Below are 26023 nucleotides of genomic sequence, written 5' to 3' on the forward strand. Positions count from 1 at the left end.
CCGCCATCTTCCAAAATGGCGGGCGCATGCGCAGTGCGCCCGTCGAATCTGCCGGCCAGCAGATTCGTTCCAGGTATATTTTGATCACTGTGATATAACCTATCACAGTGATCAAAATAAAAAAAAATAGTAAATGACCCCCCCCCTTTATCACCCCCATAGATAGGGACAATAATAAAGAAAATATTTTTTTTTCTTTTTCCACTAGGGTTAGGGTTAGAACTAAGGTTAGAACTAGGGTTAGGGCTTGGGGTAGGGTTAGGGTTAGGGTTAGGGCATGTGCACACAGTGCGGATTTGGCTGCGAATCCGCAGCCGATTGGCCGCGGATCTGCAGCGGATTGGCCGCGGATCCGCAGAGGATTGGCCGCTGCGAATTCGTAGCAGTTTTCCATCAGGTTTACAGTACCATGTACACCTATGGAAAACCAAATCCGTTGTGCCCATGATGCGGAAAATACCGTGCGGAAACGCTGCATTGTATTTTCCGCAGCATGTCAATTTTGTGCGGATTCCGCAGCGTTTTACACCTGTTCCTCAATAGGAATCCGCAGGTGAAATCTGCGCAAAAAAAACACTGGAAATCCGCTGTAAATCCGCAGTGCCTTTTACCTGCGGATTTTTAAAAAATCGTGCGGAAAAATCTCACGCGAATCCGCAACGTCGGCACATAGCCTTAGGGTTAGGGTTGCAATTAGAGTTAGGGTTGGAATTAGGGCACGGTTTGAAAAAAGGGTTAAGATTAGGCTTGTGGTTAGGGTTACAGATAGGGTTAGGGGTGTGTTGGGGTTACAGTTGTGGTTAGGGTTGGGATTAGGGTTAGAGTTGGGATTAGGGTTAGGATTAGGGTTGGGATTAGGGTTACGGGTGTGTTGGGGTTAGGGTTGTGGTTAGGGGTGTGTTGGAATTAGGGTTGTGATTAGGGTTATGGCTACAGTTGGGATTAGGGTTAGGGGTGTGTTGGGGTTAGTGTTGAAGTTAGAATTGAGGGGTTTCCACTGTTTAGGCACATCAGGGGTCTCCAAACGCAACATGGCGCCACCATTGATTCCAGCCAATCTTGCGTTCATAAAGTCAAATGGTGCTCCCTCCCTTCCAAGCCCCGACGTGCGCCCAAACAGTGGTTTACCCCCACATATGGAGTACCAGCGTACTCAGGACAAACTGGGCAACAACTATTGGAGTCCAATTTCTTCTGTTACCCTTGCAAAAAAAAAATACTTGCTAAAACATAATTTTTGAGGAAAGAACAATTATTTTTTATTTTCACGGCTCTGCGTTATAAACTTCTGTGAAGCACTTGGGGGTTGAAAGTGCTCACCACACATCTAGATAAGTTCCTTGGGGGGTCTAGTTTCCAAAATGGGGTCACTTGTGGGGTGTTTCTACTGTTTAGGCACATTAGGGGCTCTGCAAATGCAACATGATGCCCGCAGACCATTCCATCAAAGTCTGCATTTCAAATGTCACTACTTCCCTTCCGAGCCCTGTCGTGCGCCCAAACAGTAATTTACCCCCACATATGGGGTATCAGCGTACTCAAAACAAACTGGGCAATAAATATTGGGGTCCAATTTCTCCTGTTACACTTGTGAAAATAAAAAATTGCTTGCTAAAACATCTTTTTTGAGGAAAGAAAAATGATTTTTTATTTTCATGGCTCTGCGTTGTAAACTTCTGTGAAGCAGTTGGGGGTTGAACGTGCTCACCACACATTTAGATAAGTTCCTTGGGGGGTCTAGTTTCCAAAATTGGGTCACTTGTGGGTGGTTTCTACTGTTTAGGCACATCAGGGGCTCTGCAAACGTAACATGATGCCCGCAGACCATTCCATCAAAGTCTGCATTTCAAAATGTCACTACTTCTCTTCTGAGCCCCGGCATGTGCCCAAACAGTGGTTTACCCCCACATATGGGGTATCAGCGTACTCAGGAGAAACTGAACAACAACTTTTGGGGTCAAATTTCTCCTGTTACCATTGGGAAAATTAAAAAATTCTGGGCTAAAAAAATATTTTTGAGGAAAGAAAACACATTTATCATTTTCATGGCTCTGCGTTATAAACTTCTGTGAAGCACTTGGGGGTTCAAAATGCTCACCACACATCTAGATAAGTTCCCTTGGGGGTCTAGTTTCCAAAATGGGGTCACTTGTGGGGAGTTCCTACTGTTTAGGCACATCAGGGGCTCTGCAAACGCAACGTGATGCCCACAGAGCATTCCATCAAAGTCTGCATTTCAAAACGTCAATACTTCCCTTCCGAACCCCGACGTGTGCCAAAACAGTGGTTTACCCCCATATATGGGGTATCAGCGTACTCAGGAGAAACTGGACAACAACTTTTCCAATTTCTCCTGTTACCCTTGGGAAAATAAAAAATTGTGGGCTAAAAAATCATTTTTGAGAAAAGAAAAATTATTTTTTATTTTCATGGCTCTGCGTTATAAACTTCTGTGAAGCACTAGGGGGTTCAAAGTGCTCACCACACATCTAGGTTAGTTCCATGGGTCTACTTTCCAAAATGGGGTCACTTGTGGGGGAGCTCCAATGTTTAGGCATACGGGGGCTCTCCAAACGCGACATGGTGTCCGCTAAAGATTGGAGCCAATTTTTCATTCAAAAAGTCAAATGGTACTCCTTCCCTTCCGAGCCCTGCCGTGCGCCCAAACAGTGGTTTACCCCCACATATGAGGTATCAGCGTACTCAGGACAAATTGACAACAATGCTCGTGGTCCAGTTTCTCCTTTTACCCTTGAGAAAATAAAAAAATTGTTGCTAAAAGATCATTTTTGTGACTAAAAAGTTAAATGTTCATTTTTTACTTCCATGTTGCTTCTGCTGCTGTGAAACACCTGAAGGGTTAATAAACTTCTTGAATGTGGTTTTGAGCACCTTGAGGGGTGCAGTTTTTAGAATGGTGTCACTTTTGGGTATTTTCAGCCATATAGAACCCTCAAAATGACTTCAAATGTGAGGTGGTCCCTAAAAAAATGGTTTTGTAAATTTTGTTGTAAAAATGAGAAATCACTGGTCAAATTTTAACCCTTATAACTTCCTAGCAAAAAAAAAATGTGTTTCCAAAATTGTGCTGATGTAAAGTAGACATGTGGGAAATGTTATTTATTAACTATTTTGTGTCACATAGCTCTCTTGTTTAACAGAATAAAAATTAAAAATGTGAAAATTGCGAAATTTTCAAAATTTTTGCCAAATTTCTGTTTTTTTCACAAATAAACTCAGAAATTATCGACCTAAATTTACCACTAACATGAAGCCCAATATGTCACGAAAAAAAAATCTCAGAATCGCTAGCATCCGTTGAAGCGTTCCTGAGTTATTACCTCATAAAGGGACACTGGTCAGAATTGCAAAAAACGGCCAGGTCATTAAGGCCAAAATAGGCTGGGTCATGAAGGGGTTAATAACAATGAAGTATAGGTGCTAAAATGGCCCCCAGGGTCCCCAAACCTAATCCCAATCAAACACTTGTGGGTAAAATTGAAGAAAAATCTATATACTGTACATACCCAAGTGAAACGACCAGTGTGTACCAACTTTGGGAACGTGTAGAAAAGACCTGAGATCAAATTTCGGTCTACACATGTTTGAATCTGACCAAGAGCATGCCCAGAAGGATTTAGGCATTGTTAAAAACAAAAGATTTCTATACAAATTACTAATAATATAATAAAAATTTAAATTTAGGTTTTTAGGAGCACAACAGTAACAATGCAGTGACATGACAAGAATCTGCATAACTAATCGTATGATAAATAATTGCAAGTCAAATTTAAGCATGAGATATACAAGTTGATTGTCTATAACATGATTGCAGTCTCAAGTTCAAAGCAGAACTCAATAATGAGATATGGAACCTGAAAGTTAAAAGATCAAAACATTGTTACCCTTTTGCTCTTCACTGTATATAAATGATGTCCAGGGCTTTCCAGTAGTAGGTTACAGTACTATGTATATTGCAGTGCACAAAGTGTTAAATCACAGAAGTAATTATTTTGATCCATCTAGGTCATTTGAAGAAAAATGCAGCTATAATCACCTCCAGATATGGCTAGCAATCGTAGAATGTATTATACCATTTTTACTCTAGATAAAGACCCTTTCATTGTTGTTAAAGTCATAAATAGAACTATGAATGTACGCATGTTAAAGTGAAAAGTGATGTCTTCTAATTCAAACTTGGAAGCAAAAATAAGAGCAGCATTGAAAACAGATAAAAAAATAAAATAAAATGTAATGATAAAAATCTAAATGTACACACACACACACACACACACACACACACACACACACACACACACACACACACACACACATATAAATATATACAGTACAGACCAAAAGTTTGGACACACCTTCTCATTTAAAGATTTTTCTGCATTTTCATGACTATGAAAATTGTAAATTCACACTGAAGGCATCAAAACTATGAATTAACACATGTGGAATTATATACTTAACAAAAAAGTGTGAAACACCTGAAATTATGTCTTATATTCTAGGTTCTTCAAAGTAGCCACCTTTTGCTTTGATGACTGCTTTGCACACTCTTGGCATTCATATATATATATGGCTTGAAAAAGGATTTTGTATCCGAAACGTTGCCACGCCGTTCAGGCAATAAAGTCCTCCTTTTATATTTTATGTGCTGCTTTTCTTATATATATACACACACACCTTGATCTCAAATACGCTTATAAATTTTCATCCACCAGTGCCCATTTTCATACTTGACCCTGTTTGAAGTGTGCAGTACATTAGTCTTGGTGTAAACTACACTTCTAGGATATCTACTATTATAGTTTCATAGATACATTAATAATTTAATTATTTTCTTCAACCAAGTAATATGGACATATTGTATGCATTCATGTATCAGAATGTAATATATGTAGCTTTCAAAATTTTTAGTGCCATTTTATGTCATATGGATGAGTATCAACATTCTTCTTCCCTTTACTGAATTTCACACTCATCATAATCATTAATTGTACTGATGTCTGACAAGACACTGCCCTCTTCTGGCTGAAAGTACCCTTTTATTCAATTCAATTCTACAACATTAGTTTATTAATATCCAATGGAATAATAATAATAATTATTATTATTATTATTTATTGTTATAGCGTAATTTATTCCATGGCGCTTTACATATGAGGAGGGGTATACATAATAAAAACAGGTACAGTAATCTTGAAGAATACAAGTCACAACTGGTACAGGAGGAGAGAGGACCCAGCCCGCGAGGGATCACAATCTACAAGATAGAATAGAATAGATTTAGTTGTTGGTCAAATTGAATTCAGTACAATTTTATTATATATATATATATATATATATATATATATATATATATATATATATATAATATGCTCAATGCTCACACACGACAGATAAATTAATAGGTAGAAAAAGAGGAACAGCACCAGAAAAAGCGGCTTGAGAAAGGATTTGTTTTATCCGAAGCGTTGCCATGCCACAGGGCATTAAAGTCGTCTTTTTAACATCTTTTTGTGCTGTTTCCCTTTTTATTTACTACTAGATAGATAGATAGATAGATAGATAGATAGATAGATAGATAGATAGATAGATAGATAGATAGATACAGCAATGAAGCTACAGTGGGTATGGAAAGTATTTAGACCCCTTTAAATTTTTCACTCTTTGTTTCATTGCAGCCATTTGGTAAATTCAACAAAGTTCATTTTTTTCTCATTAATGTACACTCTTCATCAAAAAAACAGAAATGTAGAAATTTTTGCATATTTATTAAAAAAGAAAAACTGAAATATCACATGGAAAGAAGTATTCAGACCCTTTGCTCAGACACTCATATTTAACCCCTTCATGACCCAGCCTATTTTGGCCTTAATGACCTTGCCGTTTTTTGCAATTCTGACCAGTGTCCCTTTATGAGGTAATAACTCAGGAACGCTTCAACGGATCCTAGCGATTCTGAGATTGTTTTTTCGTGACATATTGGGCTTCATGTTAGTGGTAAATTTAGGTCGATAATTTTTGAGTTTATTTGTGAAAAAAACGGAAATGTGGCAAAAAATTTGAAAATTTCGCAATTTTCACATTTTGAATTTTTATTCTGTTAAACCAGAGAGTTATGTGACACAAAATAGTTAATAAATAACGTTTCCCACATGTCTACTTTACATCAGCTCAATTTTGGAAACAATTTTTTTTTTTGCTAGGAAGTTATAAGGGTTAAAATTTGACCAGTGATTTCTCATTTTTACAACAAAATTTACAAAACCATTTTTTTTAGGGACCACCTCACATTTGAAGTCATTTTGAGGGTTCTATATGGCTGAAAATACCCAAAAGTGACACCATTCTAAAAACTGCACCCCTCAAGGTGCTCAAAACCACATTCAAGAAGTTTATTAACCCTTCAGGTGTTTCACAGCAGCAGAAGCAACATGGAAGTAAAAAATGAACATTTAACTTTTTAGTCACAAAAATGATCTTTTAGCAACAATTTTTTTATTTTCCCAAGGGTAAAAGGAGAAACTGGACCAGGGACGTTGTTGTCCAATTTGTCCTGAGTACGCTGATACCTCATATGTGGGGGTAAACCACTGTTTGGGCGCACGGCAGGGCTCGGAAGGGAAGGAGCGCCATTTGACTTTTTTAATGAAAAATTGGCTCCAATCTTTAGCGGACACCATGTCGCGTTTGGAGAGCCCCCGTGTGCCTAAACATTGGAGCTCCCCCACAAGTGACCACATTTTGGAAACTAGACCCCCCAAGGAACTTATCTAGAAGCATAGTGAGCACTTTAAACCCCCAGGTGCTTCACAAATTGATCCGTAAAAATGAAAAAGTACTTTTTTTTCACAAAAAAATTATTTTAGCCTCAATTTTTTCATTTTCACATGGGCAACAGGATAAAATGGATCCTAAATTTTGTTGGGCAATTTCTCCTGAGTACACCAATACCTCACATGTGGGGGTAAACCACTGTTTGGGCACATGGTAAGGCTCGGAAGGGAAGGAGCGCCATTTGACTTTTTGAATGGAAAATTATCTCCATCGTTAGCGGACACCATGTCGCGTTTGGAAAGCTCCTGTGTGCCTAAACATTGGAGCTCCTCCACAAGTGACCCCATTTTGGAAACTAGACCTCCCAAGGAACTCATCCAGAGGCATAGTGAGCACTTTAAACCCCCAGGTGCTTCACAAATTGATCCGCAAAAATGAAAAAGTACTTTTTTTTCACACAAAATTTCTTTTAGCCTCAATTCTTTCATTTTCACATGGGCAACAGGATAAAATGGATCCTAAAATTTGTTGGGCAATTTCTCCTGAGTATGCCGATACCTCATATGTGGGGGTAAACCACTGTTTGGGTGCACGGCAAGGCTCGGAAGGGGAGGCGTGCCATTTGACTTTTTGAATGGAAAATTAGCTCCAATCGTTAGCGGACACCATGTCGCGTTTGGAGAGCCCCTGTGTGCCTAAACATTGGAGCTCCCCTACAAGTGACCCCATTTTGGAAACTAGACCCCCCAAGAAACTTATCTAGATGCATAGTGAGCACTTATAACCCCCAGGTGCTTCACAGAAGTTTATAACGCAGAGCCGTGAAAATAAAAAAATAATTTTTCTTTCCTCAAAAATGATTTTTAGCCCAGAATTTTTTATTTTCCCAAGGGTAATAGGAGAAATTGGACCCCAAATGTTTTTGTCCAGTTTGTTCTGAGTACGATGATACCCCATATGTGGGGGTAAACCACTGTTTGGGCGCACGGCAGGGCTCGGAAGGGAAGGCACGCCATTTGGCTTTTTGAATGGAAAATTAGCTCCAATCATTAGCGGACACCATGTCGCGTTTGGAGAGCCCCTGTGTGCCTAAACATTGGAGCTCCCGCACAAGTGACCCCATTTTGGAAACTAGACCTCCCAAGGAACTAATCTAGATGTGTGGTGAGCACTTTGAACCCCCAAGTGCTTCACAGAAGTTTATAACGCAGAGCCATGAAAATAAAAAATAATTTTTCTTTTCTCAAAAATGATTTTTTAGCCCACAATTTTTTATTTTCCCAAGGGTAACAGGAGAAATTGGACCCCAAAAGTTGTTGTCCAGTTTCTCCTGAGTACGCTGATACCCCATATGTGGGGGTAAACCACTGTTTTGGCACACGTCGGGGTTCGGAAGGGAAGTAGTGACGTTTTGAAATGCAGACTTTGATGGAATGCTCTGCGGGCGTCAGGTTGCGTTTGCAGAGCCTCTGATATGCCTAAACAGTAGAAACCCCCCACAAGTGACCCCATTTTGGAAACTAGACCCCCCAAGGAACTTATCTAGATGTGTGGTGAGCACGTTCAACCCCCAAGTGCTTCACAGAAGTTTACAACGCAGAGCCGTGAAAATAAAAAATCATTTTTCTTTCCTCAAAAAAGATGTTTTAGCAAGCAATTTTTTATTTTCACAAGGGTAACAGGAGAATTTGGACCCCAATATTTGTTGCCCAGTTTGTTGTGAGTACGCTGATACCCCATATGTGGGGGTAAACCACTGTTTGGGCACACGTCAGGGCTCGGAAGGGAAGTAGTGACATTTGAAATGCAGACTTTGATGGAATGGTCTGCGGGCGTCACATTGCATTTGCAGAGCCCCTGATGTACCTAAACAGTAGAAACACCCCACAAGTGACCCCATTTTGGAAACTAGACCCCCGAAGGAACTTATCTAGATGTGTGGTGAGCACTTTCAACCCCCAAGTGCTTCACAGAAGTTTATAACGCAGAGCCGTGAAAATAAAAAATAATTGTTCTTTCCTCAAAAATTATGTTTTAGCAAGTAATTTTTTATTTTTGCAAGGGTAACAGGAGAAATTAGACCCCAGCAGTTGTTGCCCAGTTTGTCCTGAGTACGCTGGTACCCCAAATGTGGGGGTAAACCACTGTTTGGGCGCACGTCGGGGCTTGGAAGGGCGGGAGCACCATTTGACTTTTTGAACGCAAGTTTGGCTGGAATCAATGGTGGCGCCATGTTGCGTTTGGAGACCCCTGATGTGCCTAAACAGTGGAAACCCCTCAATTCTAACTTCAACACTAACCCCAACACACCCCTAATCCTAATCCCAACTGTAGCCATAACCCTAATCACAACCTTAACCCCAACACACCCCTAACCACAACCCTAACCGCAACACACCCGTAACCCTAATTCCAACCCTAATCCTAACCCTAATCCCAACCGTAACCCTAATCCCAACCCTAACCACAACTGTAACCCCAACACACCCCTAACCCTATCCGTAACCCTAACCACAAGCCTAATCTTAACCCTATTTCAAACCCTAGCCCTAATTCCAACCCTAACTCTAATTCCAACCCTAACCCTAAGGCTATGTGCCCACGTTGCGGATTCGTGTGAGATTTTTCCTCATGATTTTTGAAAAATCTGCAGGTAAAAGGCACTGCGTTTTACCTGCGGATTTACAGCAGATTTCCAGTGTTTTTTTGTGCAGATTTCACCTGCGGATTCCTATTGAGGAACAGGTGTAAAACGCTGCGGAATCCGCACAAAGAATTGACATGCTGCGGAAAATACAACGCAGCGTTTCTGCACGGAATTTTCCGCACCATGGGCACAGCGGATTTGGTTTTCCTTAGGTGTACATGGTACCGTAAACCTGATGGAAAACTGCTTCGAATTCGCAGCGGCCAATCCGCTGCGGATCCGCGGCCAATCCGCTGCCAATCCGCGGCCAATCCGCTGCGGATCCGCTGCGGATCCGCGGCCGATCCGCTGCGGATCCGCTGCGGATCCGCTGCCAATCCGCTGCGGATCCGCTGCCGATCCGCTGCGGATCCGCTGCGGATCCGCTGCCGATCCGCTGCGGATCCGCTGCGGATCCGCTGCGGATCCGCTGCGGATCCGCGGCCGATCCGCTGCGGATCCGCGGCCGATCCGCGGCGGATCCGCTGCCGATCCGCTGCCGATCCGCTGCGGATCCGCTGCGGATCCGCGGCCGATCCGCTCTGTGTGCACATGCCATAACCCTACCCCTAACCCTAACCCTACCCGTAACCCTAACCCTACCCCTAACCCTACCCCTAGTTCTAACCCTAGTTCTAACCCTAACCCTAGTGGAAAAAGAAAAAAAAATATTTTCTTTATTTTATTATTGTCCCTACCTATGGGGGTGATAAAGGGGGGGGTTTATTTATTATTTTTTTATTTTGATCGCTGTGATAGAACCTACCACAGCGATCAAAATGTACCTCTAATGAATCTGCCGGCCGGCGGGCGCACTGAGCATGCGCCCGCCATTTTGGAAGATGGCGGCGCCCATGATGGAGGCGGACGGGGACCGGGAGCCTCGGTAAGTATAAGGGGGGGGAGATCGGGGCACGGGGGGGGCGTCGGAGCACGGGGGGGTGACATAGGAGCAGGGGGGGAGCGGGCAGGAGGACGGGGGAGCGGACAGCAGGACGGGGGAGCCGGCAGGCGGACGGAGGGGACCGGACCCTATAACGGAGCACTGGGGGGGCGATCGGTGGGGTGGGGGGGGGTCACATTAGTGTTTCCAGCCATGGCCGATGATATTGCAGCATCGGCCATGGCTGGATTGTAATATTTCACCAGTTTTTTAGGTGAAATATTACAAATCGCTCTGATTGGCAGTTTCACTTTCAACAGCCAATCAGAGCGATCGTAGCCACGGGGGGGTGAAGCCACCCCCCCTGGGCTGAAGTACCACTCCCCCTCTCCCTGCAGATCAGGTAAAATAGGAGTTAACCCCTTCACCCGATCTGCAGGGACGCGATCATTCCATGACGCCACATAGGCGTCATGGGTCGGATTGGCACGGGTTTTCATGACGCCTATGTGGCGTCATGGGTCGGGAAGGGGTTAACCCCTTCATGACCTTGCCGTTTTTTGCAATTCTGACCAGTGTCCCTTTATGAGGTAATAACTCAGGAACGCTTCAACGGATCCTAGCGATTCTGAGATTGTTTTTTCGTGACATATTGGGCTTCATGTTAGTGGTAAATTTAGGTCGATAATTTCTGAGTTTATTTGTGAAAAAAACGGAAATTTGGCCAAAATTGTGAAAATTTCGCAATTTTCACATTTTGAATTTTTATTCTGTTAAACCAGAGAGTTATGTGACACAAAATAGTTAATAAATAACATTTCCCACATGTCTACTTTACATCAGCACAATTTTGGAAACAAATTTTTTTTTTGCTAGGAAGTTATAAGGGTTAAAATTTGACCAGTGATTTCTCATTTTTACAACAAAATTTACAAAACCATTTTTTTTAGGGACCACCTCACATTTGAAGTCAGTTTGAGGGTTCTATATGGCTGAAAATACCCAAAAGTGACACCATTCTAAAAACTGCACCCCTCAAGGTGCTCAAAACCACATTCAAGAAGTTTATTAACCCTTCAGGTGTTTCACAGCAGCAGAAGCAACATGGAAGTAAAAAATGAACATTTAACTTTTTAGTCACAAAAATGATCTTTTAGCAACAATTTTTTATTTTCCCAAGGGTAAAAGGAGAAACTGGACCACGAACGTTGTTGTCCAATTTGTCCTGAGTACGCTGATACCTCATATGTGGGGGTAAACCACTGTTTGGGCACACGGCAGGGCTCGGAAGGGAAGGAGCGCCATTTGACTTTTTGAATGAAAAATTGGCTCCAATCTTTAGCGGACACCATGTCGCGTTTGGAGAGCCCCCGTGTGCCTAAACATTGGAGCTCCCCCACAAGTGACCACATTTTGGAAACTAGACCCCCCAAGGAACTTATCTAGAAGCATAGTGAGCACTTTAAACCCCCAGGTGCTTCACAAATTGATCCGTAAAAATGAAAAAGTACTTTTTTTTCACAAAAAAAATATTTTAGCCTCAATTTTTTCATTTTCACATGGGCAACAGGATAAAATGGATCCTAAATTTTGTTGGGCAATTTCTCCTGAGTACACCAATACCTCACATGTGGGGGTAAACCACTGTTTGGGCACATGGTAAGGCTCGGAAGGGAAGGAGCGCCATTTGACTTTTTGAATGAAAAATTATCTCCATCGTTAGCGGACACCATGTCGCGTTTGGAAAGCCCCTGTGTGCCTAAACATTGGAGCTCCTCCACAAGTGACCCCATTTTGGAAACAAGACCCCCCAAGGAACTCATCTAGAGGCATAGTGAGCACTTTAAACCCCCAGGTGCTTCACAAATTGATCCGCAAAAATGAAAAAGTACTTTTTTTTCACACAAAATTTATTTTAGCCTCAATTCTTTCATTTTCACATGGGCAACAGGATAAAATGGATCCTAAAATTTGTTGGGCAATTTCTCCTGAGTATGCTGATACCTCATATGTGGGGGTAAACCACTGTTTGGGTGCACGGCAAGGCTCGGAAGGGGAGGCGTGCCATTTGACTTTTTGAATGGAAAATTAGCTCCAATCGTTAGCGGACACCATGTCGCGTTTGGAGAGCCCCTGTGTGCCTAAACATTGGAGCTCCCCTACAAGTGACCCCATTTTGGAAACTAGACCCCCCAAGGAACTTATCTAGATGCATAGTGAGCACTTATAACCCCCAGGTGCTTCACAGAAGTTTATAACGCAGAGCCGTGAAAATAAAAAAATAATTTTTCTTTCCTCAAAAATGATTTTTAGCCCAGAATTTTTTATTTTCCCAAGGGTAATAGGAGAAATTGGACCCCAAATGTTGTTGTCCAGTTTGTCCTGAGTACGATGATACCCCATATGTGGGGGTAAACCACTGTTTGGGCGCACGGCAGGGCTCGGAAGGGAAGGCACGCCATTTGGCTTTTTGAATGGAAAATTAGCTCCAATCATTAGCGGACACCATGTCGCGTTTGGAGAGCCCCTGTGTGCCTAAACATTGGAGCTCCCGCACAAGTGACCCCACGTTTACAACGCAGAGCCGTGAAAATAAAAAATCATTTTTCTTTCCTCAAAAAAGATGTTTTAGCAAGCAATTTTTTATTTTCACAAGGGTAACAGGAGAATTTGGACCCCAATATTTGTTGCCCAGTTTGTTGTGAGTACGCTGATACCCCATATGTGGGGGTAAACCACTGTTTGGGCACACGTCAGGGCTCGGAAGGGAAGTAGTGACATTTGAAATGCAGACTTTGATGGAATGGTCTGCGGGCGTCACATTGCATTTGCAGAGCCCCTGATGTACCTAAACAGTAGAAACACCCCACAAGTGACCCCATTTTGGAAACTAGACCCCCGAAGGAACTTATCTAGATGTGTGGTGAGCACTTTCAACCCCCAAGTGCTTCACAGAAGTTTATAACGCAGAGCCGTGAAAATAAAAAATAATTGTTCTTTCCTCAAAAATTATGTTTTAGCAAGTAATTTTTTATTTTCCCAAGGGTAATAGGAGAAATTGGACCCCAAATGTTTTTGTCCAGTTTGTTCTGAGTACGATGATACCCCATATGTGGGGGTAAACCACTGTTTGGGCGCACGGCAGGGCTCGGAAGGGAAGGCACGCCATTTGGCTTTTTGAATGGAAAATTAGCTCCAATCATTAGCGGACACCATGTCGCGTTTGGAGAGCCCCTGTGTGCCTAAACATTGGAGCTCCCGCACAAGTGACCCCATTTTGGAAACTAGACCTCCCAAGGAACTAATCTAGATGTGTGGTGAGCACTTTGAACCCCCAAGTGCTTCACAGAAGTTTATAACGCAGAGCCATGAAAATAAAAAATAATTTTTCTTTTCTCAAAAATGATTTTTTAGCCCACAATTTTTTATTTTCCCAAGGGTAACAGGAGAAATTGGACCCCAAAAGTTGTTGTCCAGTTTCTCCTGAGTACGCTGATACCCCATATGTGGGGGTAAACCACTGTTTTGGCACACGTCGGGGTTCGGAAGGGAAGTAGTGACGTTTTGAAATGCAGACTTTGATGGAATGCTCTGCGGGCGTCAGGTTGCGTTTGCAGAGCCTCTGATATGCCTAAACAGTAGAAACCCCCCACAAGTGACCCCATTTTGGAAACTAGACCCCCCAAGGAACTTATCTAGATGTGTGGTGAGCACGTTCAACCCCCAAGTGCTTCACAGAAGTTTACAACGCAGAGCCGTGAAAATAAAAAATCATTTTTCTTTCCTCAAAAAAGATGTTTTAGCAAGCAATTTTTTATTTTCACAAGGGTAACAGGAGAATTTGGACCCCAATATTTGTTGCCCAGTTTGTTGTGAGTACGCTGATACCCCATATGTGGGGGTAAACCACTGTTTGGGCACACGTCAGGGCTCGGAAGGGAAGTAGTGACATTTGAAATGCAGACTTTGATGGAATGGTCTGCGGGCGTCACATTGCATTTGCAGAGCCCCTGATGTACCTAAACAGTAGAAACACCCCACAAGTGACCCCATTTTGGAAACTAGACCCCCGAAGGAACTTATCTAGATGTGTGGTGAGCACTTTCAACCCCCAAGTGCTTCACAGAAGTTTATAACGCAGAGCCGTGAAAATAAAAAATAATTGTTCTTTCCTCAAAAATTATGTTTTAGCAAGTAATTTTTTATTTTTGCAAGGGTAACAGGAGAAATTGGACCCCAACAGTTGTTGCCCAGTTTGTCCTGAGTACGCTGGTACCCCAAATGTGGGGGTAAACCACTGTTTGGGCGCACGTCGGGGCTTGGAAGGGCGGGAGCACCATTTGACTTTTTGAACGCAAGTTTGGCTGGAATCAATGGTGGCGCCATGTTGCGTTTGGAGACCCCTGATGTGCCTAAACAGTGGAAACCCCTCAATTCTAACTTCAACACTAACCCCAACACACCCCTAATCCTAATCCCAACTGTAGCCATAACCCTAATCACAACCCTAACCCCAACACACCCCTAACCACAACCCTAACCGCAACACAACCGTAACCCTAATTCCAACCCTAATCCTAACCCTAATCCCAACCGTAACCCTAATCCCAACCCTAACCACAACTGTAACCCCAACACACCCCTAACCCTATCCGTAACCCTAACCACAAGCCTAATCTTAACCCTATTTCAAACCCTAGCCCTAATTCCAACCCTAACTCTAATTCCAACCCTAACCCTAAGGCTATGTGCCCACGTTGCGGATTCGTGTGAGATTTTTCCGCACGATTTTTGAAAAATCTGCAGGTAAAAGGCACTGCGTTTTGCCTGCGGATTTACAGCAGATTTCCAGTGTTTTTTTGTGCGGATTTCACCTGCGGATTCCTATTGAGGAACAGGTGTAAAACGCTGCGGAATCCGCACAAAGAATTGACATGCTGCGGAAAATACAATGCAGCGTTTCTGCACGGAATTTTCCGCACCATGGGCACAGCGGATTTGGTTTTCCTTAGGTGTACATGGTACTGTAAACCTGATGGAAAACTGCTTCGAATTCGCAGCGGCCAATCCGCTGCGGATCCGCGGCCAATCCGCTGACAATCCGCTGACAATCCGCGGCCAATCCGCTGCGGATCCGCGGCCGATCCGCTGCGGATCCGCGGCGGATCCGCGGCCGATCCGCTGCCGATCCGCTGCCGATCCGCGGCCGATCCGCTGCCGATCCGCTGCCGATCCGCGGCCGATCCGCTGCCGATCCGCTGCCGAGCCGCTGCCGAGCCGCTGCGGATCCGCTGCGGATCCGCTGCTGATCCGCTGCCGATCCGCTGCGGATCCGCGGCCGATCCGCTGCGGATCCGCGGCCGATCCGCTGCGGATCCGCGGCCGATCCGCGGCGGATCCGCGGCCGATCCGCTGCGGATCCGCGGCCGATTCGCTCTGTGCGCACATGCCATAACCCTAACCCTAACCCTACCCGTAACCCTAACCCTACCCTTAACCCTACCCCTAGTTCTAACCCTAGTTCTAACCCTAACCCTAGTGGAAAAAAAAAAAAAAATTTTCTTTATTTTATTATTGTCCCTACCTATGGGGGTGATAAAGGGGGGGGTTATTTATTATTTTTTTATTTTGATCGCTGTGGTAGAACCTAGGGGGGGGGGATCGGAGGACGGGGGGAGCAGACAGGAGCACGGGGGAGCGGACAGGAGCACGGGGGAGCGAACAGGGGGACGGAGGGGGGTACCGGACAGAACGGAGGACTGGGGAGGAGATCGGGGGCGGTGGGGGGGGGCCAGAACATGATTTCCAGCCATGGCAGATGCTATTGCAGCATCGGCCATGGCTGGATTGCAATATTTCACCATTTTCATAGGTGAAATATTGCAAATTGCTCTGATTGGCTGTTGCACTTTCAACAGCCAATCAGAGCGATCGTAGCCACGTGGGGGCAAAGCCACCCCCCCTAGGCTGAAGTACAACTCCCCCTCTCCCTGCAGATCGGGTAAAATAGGAATTAACCCTTTCACCCGATCTGCAGGGATGCGATCATTTCATGACGCCGCATAGGCGTCATGGGTCGGGAAGGGGTTTTAAGTCACAAGCTGTCCATTTCCTTGTGATCCTCCTTGAGATGGTTCTACTCCTTCATTGGAGTCAGCTGTGTTTATTAAACTGATAGGCCTTGATTTGTAAAGGCACACACCTGTCTATATAAGACCTCACAGCTCACAGTGCATGTCAGACCAAATAAGAATCATGAGGTCAAAGGAACTGGCCAAGGAGCTCAGAGACAGAATTGTGGCAAGGCACAGATCTGGCCAAGGTTACAAAAGAATTTCTGCAGTACTTAAGGTTCCTAAGAGCACAGTGGCCTCCATAATCCTTAAATGGAAGAAGTTTGGGACCACCAGAAGTCTTCCTAGACTTAGCCATCCAGTCAAACTGAGGAATCTTGGGAGAAGAGTCTTGGTGAGAGAGGTAAAGAAGAACCCCAAGATCACTGTGGCTGAGCTCCAGAGATGCAGTAGGGAGATGGAAGAAAGTTCCACAAAGTCAACTATCACTTCAGCCCTCCACCATTTGGGCCTTTATGGCAGAGTGACCCAATGGAAGCCTGCATAGAGTTTGCTAAAAACACATGAAGGACTCCTAGACTATGAGAAATAAGATTCTCTGGTCTGATGAGATAAAGATACACCTTTTTGGTGATAATTCTAAGCGGCATGTATGGAGAAAACCAGGCACTGCTCATTACCTGCCCAATACAATCAAAACAGTGCAACATGATGGTGGCAGCATCATGCTATGAGGGTGTTTTTCAGCTGCAGGGACAGGATGACTGGTTGTCATTGAAGGAAACACGAATTCCGGCCAAGTACAGAGATATCCTGGATGAAAACCACTTCCAGAGTGCTCTGGACCTCAGACTTGGCCGAAGGTTCATCTTTCAACAAGACAGTGACCCTAAGCACACAGCTAAAATAACAAAGGAGTGGCTTCAGAACAACTCTGTGACAGTTCTTGACTGGCCCAGCCAGAGCCCTGACCTAAACCCAATTGAGCATCTCTGGAGAGACCTGAAAATGGCTGTCCACCATCCAACCTGACGGAACTGGAGAGGATCTGTAAGGAAGAATGGCAGAGGATCCCCAAATGCAGGTGTGAAAAACTTGTTGCATCATTCCCAAGAAGACTCATGGCTTTACTAGCTCAAAAGGTTGCTTCTACTCAATACTGAGCAATCATTCTATGATTCTATGGGTCTGAATACTTATGACCATGTGATATTTCAGTTTTTGTTTGTTAATAAATTTGCAAACATTTTTATATTTCTGTTTTTTTTTCAGTCAAGATGGAGTGCAGAGTGTATATTAATGAGAAAAAAAAATTAACTGTTTTGATTTTACCAAATGGCTGCAATGAAACAAAGAGTGAAAAATTTAAAGGGGCCTGAATACTTTCTGTACCCACTGTATATCTAAGTGGCAATTTGGACACTATTATTCTTGATAATTATATAGAATGTGGATAGATACCGCTTCCTTTGGAAAAGACTATTATTGATTTGATGTGACATTAGTAGCGCATCTTTCTTTCTCTGATTAACTGGTAAGAATGCTGGGAGCAGGATTAAGAATGAGGTGGCATGTCAAAGATGTGTTGGCAAGTTGACAAAGATGATTCATGAAAATAGGGAGATGGAAAATCTATTTATTTTAAGCTATGAGGACAGAAGCCCATTTATCAAGAAGTCTGTGTGTAAAGAATATCCTATCTGGAAATGTCCATATTGTCCTTCAGATATGGGGTTAATGTGTATGTTAATAATAGCATTCTAATGGCATGTGGCTGCTGTACTGAAAATGAACTGTATTTCTCCCAGCAGCCTTGGGTTTTCAGACATAAAGTGAATACAATAATACACATATTCTTTGCAATGAAGCTAAAAAGTTCATGTAAACATTAAGTATCAAAATTAATTTTCATCACAGAGCAGATGTTAGGGCTAGCGGAACGCACCAAATTATAAGAGAGATGGTATAAGGTGCGTTCGCAGCCCGGGGTCCACTGGGCAGAGATGGAACCTGCTGCTGAGTAATGACGGACTATATGGTGGTACAGTGTGGATACACACACGGGTTAACTTCACCCTGTGCGAAGGAAGCAAACCCTGTTGCGTCACAGGGCCGTGGTACCGCACCAAGAGCGCAAGCAAGGAGTCTCAGGACTCTATCCCAAGGCACAGGATTAGAGTACGTTCAGACCACTTGTGCTCGACACTGCAACTGGGGTGTCAAAGTAACAGAAAAATATAACTTAAAGCACAAGAGTGTGTGCTGTGCCGCTTTGGCGGACGCCACTAACCACCCAGACTTGGGATAGGAAAGCGCTCTATAAGCGCACGGCGCCGCACTGGCGGCTACAGCAATAGACGCTGTACCATGTGTCTTTATGTTGACAGCTTAGTTGGGCGCTAGACAGCAAGCATCCACCTTTCACGAGCAGTCATACACAAGGGAGGGGATATTTAAGAACGACTTGCACTCATCAACACACACACGTATACAAATGTACACTAGCACTTGGCCGTGCGGTCATGCGAACCTTTTATAGCTGCAGCATGTACAGGACCTTCCCAGAAGGACCAATAGGAAGCCGCCACAGAAGTTGAGCACCTTCAGGACCTTCCTGGAGGACCAATGGGATCTGCTGCAGTATATGAGCATGTGACCTTCGATCTCCACTGGGAGATCTTGCCCTGGGCATGCTCAGAAGGGGAAAAGCAGGACTTAGTCCCAAAAGCGTCTGCTCGCCGCTGCCCAGCACTGACTTCAATGGCAGAAGCTGGAAAAGCAGCAGTAACCCTATGCACAGAGTGAGACTGAGCAAGACGCTGGGACCGACGTCTCCGCTGAGCAGACTCCACTGCGGCTGGAGAAGAATGGGAGACAGCAGCGGAGATGGCTCGAGATTCCCCCTGTGCAGAGGTGGGAACTCGACACCTAACAGCAGAGCAACTTCTCCGAAAAATAAATCATTTTTTGGAAGCCAAAAATAATTAAATTATTTAGCTTTTTTTAGTGAAGGTCTAAAAGCATGGCAATCAGATAGTCATCCTTTTGCTTGATTGAAACAATATACCTACCATCCCACAAGAATTCCAGCATACAGCCTGCTATACATGCCAACATGACCAAGTGCCCAGTTTGTTCATTATTCTATCATTCTACTGCAACAGTTGGTTGTCATATGCAACATTGTATTCATTTTCACTCTGTCATTCATGTACCTTGCCTACATCAACTTTATGTCCCCCTTATATCCACCTGTTGCAGCTCCTTCTTTTCCTACTCCTCTATTTTCAATCCCTCCTATGAGTCCTTCAGCATGTAACATGGACATTGAGGATCCCCAATAGACACAGGGTTATGATGAATATGTGCAGATTTATTTTCTGCCTCCACTTACTCTTGCAGTCTGCAGAATTTTTTTTGTCCAGGAAAAATATGAGGGAGATGATGTAATTAATTCCACACTTGCTGCCTACTAACAAATTTTGTCACCACTTCAAAGTACTTCAATAAGCAACATATATACCTCATCAGCTGCTACTAGCATGTTTAGAAGTAATCCATGCTCAAGTTTGGCTGCTGCATGATATAGTCCATCACAGCTTTAAACTGCTCATACAAACACTCAAAAGTATGCAGCATTGAATTTTACCAGATTACGACATCACAAACCAGACATTGTTTTGGCACACCAGTCTCTTTTTGCAAAGCTAAAGAGGGTGCAATTTGCCAAGTAAGAACAGTTAAAATTAGCACTTTCCTTGTCATTGCCACCACCTTCCTCAAGTGGGTATATTTCTGAAAGAAATGTTGAAGAATTAAATTTAAAACATGTGCCATGCAACGAGTGTCAGTCATTTTACATAACCATAAGGCAGTCAGAATGTTCTTGGTTTGTTGTTTAAAGGGCCACTGTCACCCCCCTCCAGCCATTATAAACTAAAAGAGCCACCTTGTGCAGCAGTAATGCTGCATTCTAACAAGGTGGCTCTTTTAGTTTTAGGTTCAAGTATACCCCAAATAAAGCGTTTTTATACTTAGCCACAATTCCTGTCTCTAGCCAGGTAGGCGGGTCCTCACTCCCCAGCTTGGCCAGCTCCTCTGCCGTCACTCCAATCTTCCTGCGCTTTCGGCGCCGCCCCCTCAGTGATGTTATCGTTTCAAAACCGGCGCCTGCACTGTGTACTTGTGTCCTGCGCAGACACAGTAAGCTCTGGCCATCTGATGTCCCAGCCAGGCTTGCACACTGCGCCTGCGCGGGCATTGCGGCCAGCCACCTTTGGAATCCCCGCCCCGCACTGTGTTATGCATTATGCACAGTGTGGGGCGGGGATTCCAAAGGTTCCACCTATACAGAATATTCCGTGTAGTGGCTGATACCAGAGAACAAAAGACATCCACAGAACACCAGGATGGATCTGCTGCACAGCAAATAGCTGTAGGACCTGCGATGACGTCACTGCCATGTGATTAGGGCAATCACATGGCAGTGACGTCATCGCAGGTCCTACAGCTATTTGCTGTGCAGCAGATCCATCCTGGTGTTCTGTGGATGTCTTTTGTTCTCTGGTATCAGCCACTACACGGAATATTCTGTATAGGTGAAACAAATATATACTGATAAGAAGACGTTTTCCAGGGATTCCAAAGGTGGCTGGCCGCAATGCCCGCGCAGGCGCAGTGTGCAAGCCTGGCTGGGACATCAGATGGCCAGAGCTTACTGCGTCTGCGCAGGACACCAGTACACAGCGCAGGCGCCGGTTTTGAAATGATAACAGCGCTGAGAGGGCGGCGCCGAAAGCGCAGGAAGATTGGAGTGACGGCAGAGGAGATGGCCAAGCTGGGGAGTGAGAACCCGCCTCCCTGGCTAGAGACAGAAATTGTGGCTAAGTATAAAAACGCTTTATTTGGGGTATACTTGAACCTAAAACTAAAAGAGCCACCTTGTTAGAATGCAGCATTACTGCTGCACAAGGTGGCTCTTTTAGTTTATAACGGCTGGAGGGGGGTGACAGTGGCCCTTTAAGAAAATTCACAGCTGCACTTCATGAGTAGCCAGCCAGTGTGAGGAAGGCCAATTGATGTACAGCAGCAACCTGTTTATTCTGTGACATTTTGTCCTCCGTGTTTGCGAGCTGTACCATATGGCAGAAAAATATAGTTCTTACCGATAACGGTATTTCTCTGAGCCCATGACGGCACCACGGAGAGAGGGGATCCGCCCACCAAGGACATGAAACCTACGGATAAAAAAGGCGGTACCACTCTCCTGCATCAGTTTGTTTACATAGAGAATGATGGGAGACTACTAAGGCATTTGTAATTTTTAACTCTTTAGCCTAATAAGATACCGCGTGACTTTAACTAAAAGTAGACTATAAATAGACTATGGCACTTTTTAAATGTGCACACCCATAAGTGAAGGGAGGGAATGTACGGGTGCCGTCATGGGCTCAGAGAAATACCGTTATCGGTAAGAACTATATTTTTCTCTGATCGCCCATGACGGCACCACGGAGAGAATTGCATAGATAGTACATTCAGGGAGGGACCACTGCTTCCAGAACCCTTTTACCGAAGGTAAGATCTGAGGAAGAGATTAGGTCCAATCTATAGTGCCTATAGAATGTGGATGGTGAGGACCAGGTAGCAGCTCTACATATCTGGTCTATAGAAGCTCCGGCCTTCTCCGCCCAGGAAGTCGCCACTGCCCTTGTCGAGTGAGCCTTAACCTCCCCGGGAACGGACATCCCACTTGCCGAGTATGAAAGACTGATGGCGTACGTGATCCATCTTGCTATGGTGGCCTTAGAAGCTTTTTTCCCCTTCCGGGGACCCTGGAAACACACAAACAGAGAGGAATCCTCCCTACTCTCTCTAGTGGCTTCTAGGTATTGTAAGAGACACCTTCTTACATCCAGAGTATGTAATGTTTGTTCCTCCTTATTTGTAGGGTTGGGACAGAAGGAGGGGAGAGATATCTCTTGAGACCTGTGAAATTTTGAAGCCACTTTCGGGAGATATGCTGGGTCTGTTTTTAAAATGACCCTATCCTCTAAAATTTGTGTGTAGGGGGCATTAACTGATAGAGCCTGCAAGTCGCTGACCCTACGGGCAGAAGTGAGGGCGACTAACAGAGCGGTTTTGAGAGACAAGTTTTTTATTGAAGTTTTGTGTAATGGTTCAAATGGTGGACTAGTCAGGGCTTTAAGGACCAAGTTTAAGTCCCATTGTGGAACCACTTTCACTGGCAGAGGCCTCGATCTTCCTGCTGCTCTGATGAACCTAGAGACCCACCTATTTGAAGCTAAGTCAAAATTGAATAATGCTCCCAATGCTGCCACATGAACTTTTAGGGTACTGGTGGCTAAACCCATCTCCAAACCTTTTTGTAGGAACTCTAATATGGAATTAAGGGGAATCTCTTTCCCTATTTTTGCACCTGAAGAAGATAAAAACTTTTTCCATATTTTGCCGTACTGTCTTGTTGTAACCGGCTTCCTACTTTTTAACAGAGTTGAGATTACACCTGAAGAGAACCCTCTGTTTTCTAATATCTTCCTCTCAAGAGCCAGGCTGTCAAGTGCAAGTTCTTGACTTGCGGATGACAAACCGGGCCCTGCGACAACAGATCCTGAAGGTCTGGTAATACCCACGGGTCGGATATTGACATTTTCCTCATCCATAAGAACCAAGGTCTCTTCGGCCAGAACGGGGCAATTAAGATGACCAGTGCCCCGTCCTCCCGAATCTTCCTCAGCACTGCTGGAATCAGGATGAGAGGAGGAAAGGCATAGACCAGGTGGTGACCCCAAGAAATCAGGAAAGCGTCCACAGCTACTGGGTTCCCCAAGGGAGATAGGGAGCAGAAGGAGGCTACTTTTTTGTTTAAATGGCTCGCGAAGAGATCTATTTTGGGAACCCCACATTTTTTTGTGATCTGAGTAAATATCACTGGATTTAGTTCCCATTCCCCCTGTTTTAGGCTGGAACGACTTAGAAAGTCTGCCTTGTAATTGTCTACCCCCTTTATGTGTAGGCTTGTCAGGGATAGAAGGTTGCTCTCGGCTATCTGAAGGATTGAGCTGGTCACTTCCATTAGATTTTTGGAACGGGTACCCCCTTGATGATTTAGGTAGGATACTACTACTTGATTGTCCGACATCACCCTTACATGGTGAGATTGAAGGACTCCCAGAAATTCCTGAAGGGCAAATTTCACTGCCAGGAGTTCCTTCATATTGGAGGAATTGTTTGCAAGGGACGGAGACCAAATGCCCTGGGCTACTAGGTCGCCCAGATGAGCCCCCCACCCTGAGGGGCTTGCATCCGTAGTTAGGACCTTCGAGATCGGAATTACCCATGGGACTCCCTGGGAAAGATTTTTCTGCAATGTCCACCAAGTTAGGGAGTGATTGGTGCGAGGAGACAATGTTAACCGCTCGTCTAAATGTTCTCCTAGAAGGTTTTGCTCTGACAGTAGTTGCCATTGGAGATCTCTTGAATGTAGTTGGGCCCACTGGACCGCCGGGATGCAAGAGGTCATAGAGCCTAATAGGGACATGCCCTGACGGAGTGTTATGGAGGGGAGAGATTGTACTCTTAACGCTAAACTTTTTATTTTTTGTATTTTGCTCTCTGGGAGCTGACATTCCATTTGTTTGGAGTCGAGAGTGAGACCTAGGTACTCCTGAACCTGAGAAGGCACCAGTCTGGATTTCTGTAGGTTTATTAGCCAACCTAGATTTTTTAGAGAATGAATCACTAGGTCTAGTTGGCTCTTGCAATGTTGCGGGGAGGAGCCTATCACCAGGAAGTCGTCCAGATATGGTACGATCAGGGTATTTTCTTCCCTGAGTTGCGCCATTACCTCCGCCACCAACTTTGTGAAAACTCTCGGGGCGATTGCTAAGCCAAATGGTAGAGCTGAGAACTGGAAGTGACTTAGGACTCCCTGGATGTGGACTGCCAGTCTGAGGAATTTTTGGTGGTCCTTGTGTATTGGGACGTGATAATATGCGTCCTTTAGGTCCAGGACCACCATGAAGCATTGAGGAAATAGCATCTTGATAGATGATTTTACTGTTTCCATCTTGAATGCTTGAACCTCTAGATAGTTGTTTAGGTTCTTTAAATTGATAATGGTCCTGAAGGAACCATCTGGCTTCTTCCTCAGGAAAAGAGGGGAATAGTACCCTTGCCCTCTTTCCTGAGGGGGGACTTCCAGGAGTACTCCTTTTTTTACTAACCCGACAACCTCGTTTTCTAACGTCAACTGCTCCTCTGCCGAGGTTCTTGTGGGTGTTATCTTGAAAGAGGGACGGGGGTACCTCTTGAATGTTAATCTCAGTCCCGACTCTATGATGTTTAGTATCCATCGACTTGAGGTAATCTTTTCCCAGGCTGGGAGAAAGAGAGATAACCTTCCCCCCACCTGGGGCGAACCTTCATTGTGAAGGTTTTTTGTTGTCATTGAGGTTTTTATTAAAGATAAACCCCTTATTTTTGTTCTTTTTATCTTCCCATTTCCCCTGGTTTCTCCCCGTGTTCTTACGGAAAAACCTCTTGTTCCGAAAGGGCTTCCTATAAGAGGGGAGACCCAGAGGAGGGAAGGATTTTTTCTTGTCCCCCGCTTTTTCCAAGATGTCATCCAGGGTGGAACCGAACAGAAATTCTCCTTCACAGGGGATAGTGCACAGTTTTGTTTTCGTCTGTAGGTCGCCTGGCCAATTCTTAAGCCAGAGGGCGCGCCTGGCCGCATTAGCAAACCCTGCTGCTCTGGCGGATAGCCTGATAGAGTCGGCCGAGGCATCAGCTAGGAAAGCCGCGGCCCCTCTCATTACAGGTAGTGTGTCTAGCATTGAGTCCCGGGAAGTTTTTCCCCTTTAATTGGCCCTCTAGTTGGTTCAGCCAAATCATCAGGGAGCGTGAAGTACATGCTGCCGCTACCGCCGGCTTCAGGCCTCCTCCCGCTGCCTCCCAGGTACCTTTGAGAAAGGCGTCTGCCTTTTTGTCCATGGGGTCTTTTAGGACCCCCATGTCTTCGAACGGGAGGGAAAATTTTTTTGAGGCCTTAGCGATTGCTACATCTAATTTGGGGGCCTTCTCCCAAAAGGAGCAGGATTCCTCCTCAAAGGGGTATTTTCTTTTAGGCGTTAGAAGAGTCTTTTTCATAGGCTTCTTCCATTCCTTCTTAATTAAGGCTGCTATTGCTTCGTTAAGAGGGAAAGCTCTTCTCTTTTTTTGTTCCAGGCCCCCAAACATTATGTCTTGTACCGATTTTTTAGGGTGGGAGTCTACCAGACCCATGGTACTTCTCACGGCTTTTATGAGGCCATCAGTATCCTCTAGAGGGAAACAGTTATGTCCCCCCGAGGACGAAGTAGATGATGAAGATGAGGTGGAGGAGTTGAAGGACACTGAATTCTCACTATCACTTCCTGATTTTGAGACGGGAGATGGGGACCTGAGTCTGGTTTTTCTCCTTTTTTTTCCACTTTTTAGTGATCTGAAGGTGTCCTCTACTTGTTCTTTAATCAGGCTCTTAAGGTCTGTTGCAAACCCAGGAAGGTTTTCGGATAAAGTTTGCTG

At 44.5% G+C, this 26023-nt stretch overlaps 1 long non-coding RNA gene across 1 annotated transcript in view; it reads right to left on the bottom strand.

The window, feature by feature from the left end:
- LOC143793779 (uncharacterized) overlaps window positions 1-26023 on the bottom strand; it is a 71898-nt gene that overhangs the window by 42301 nt on the left and 3574 nt on the right. The gene's annotated exons all lie outside the window — the stretch shown is intronic.

The sequence above is a fragment of the Ranitomeya variabilis genome, chromosome 1 (genome assembly GCF_051348905.1).
Source record: "Ranitomeya variabilis isolate aRanVar5 chromosome 1, aRanVar5.hap1, whole genome shotgun sequence".
Lineage (NCBI taxonomy): Eukaryota > Metazoa > Chordata > Amphibia > Anura > Dendrobatidae > Ranitomeya > Ranitomeya variabilis.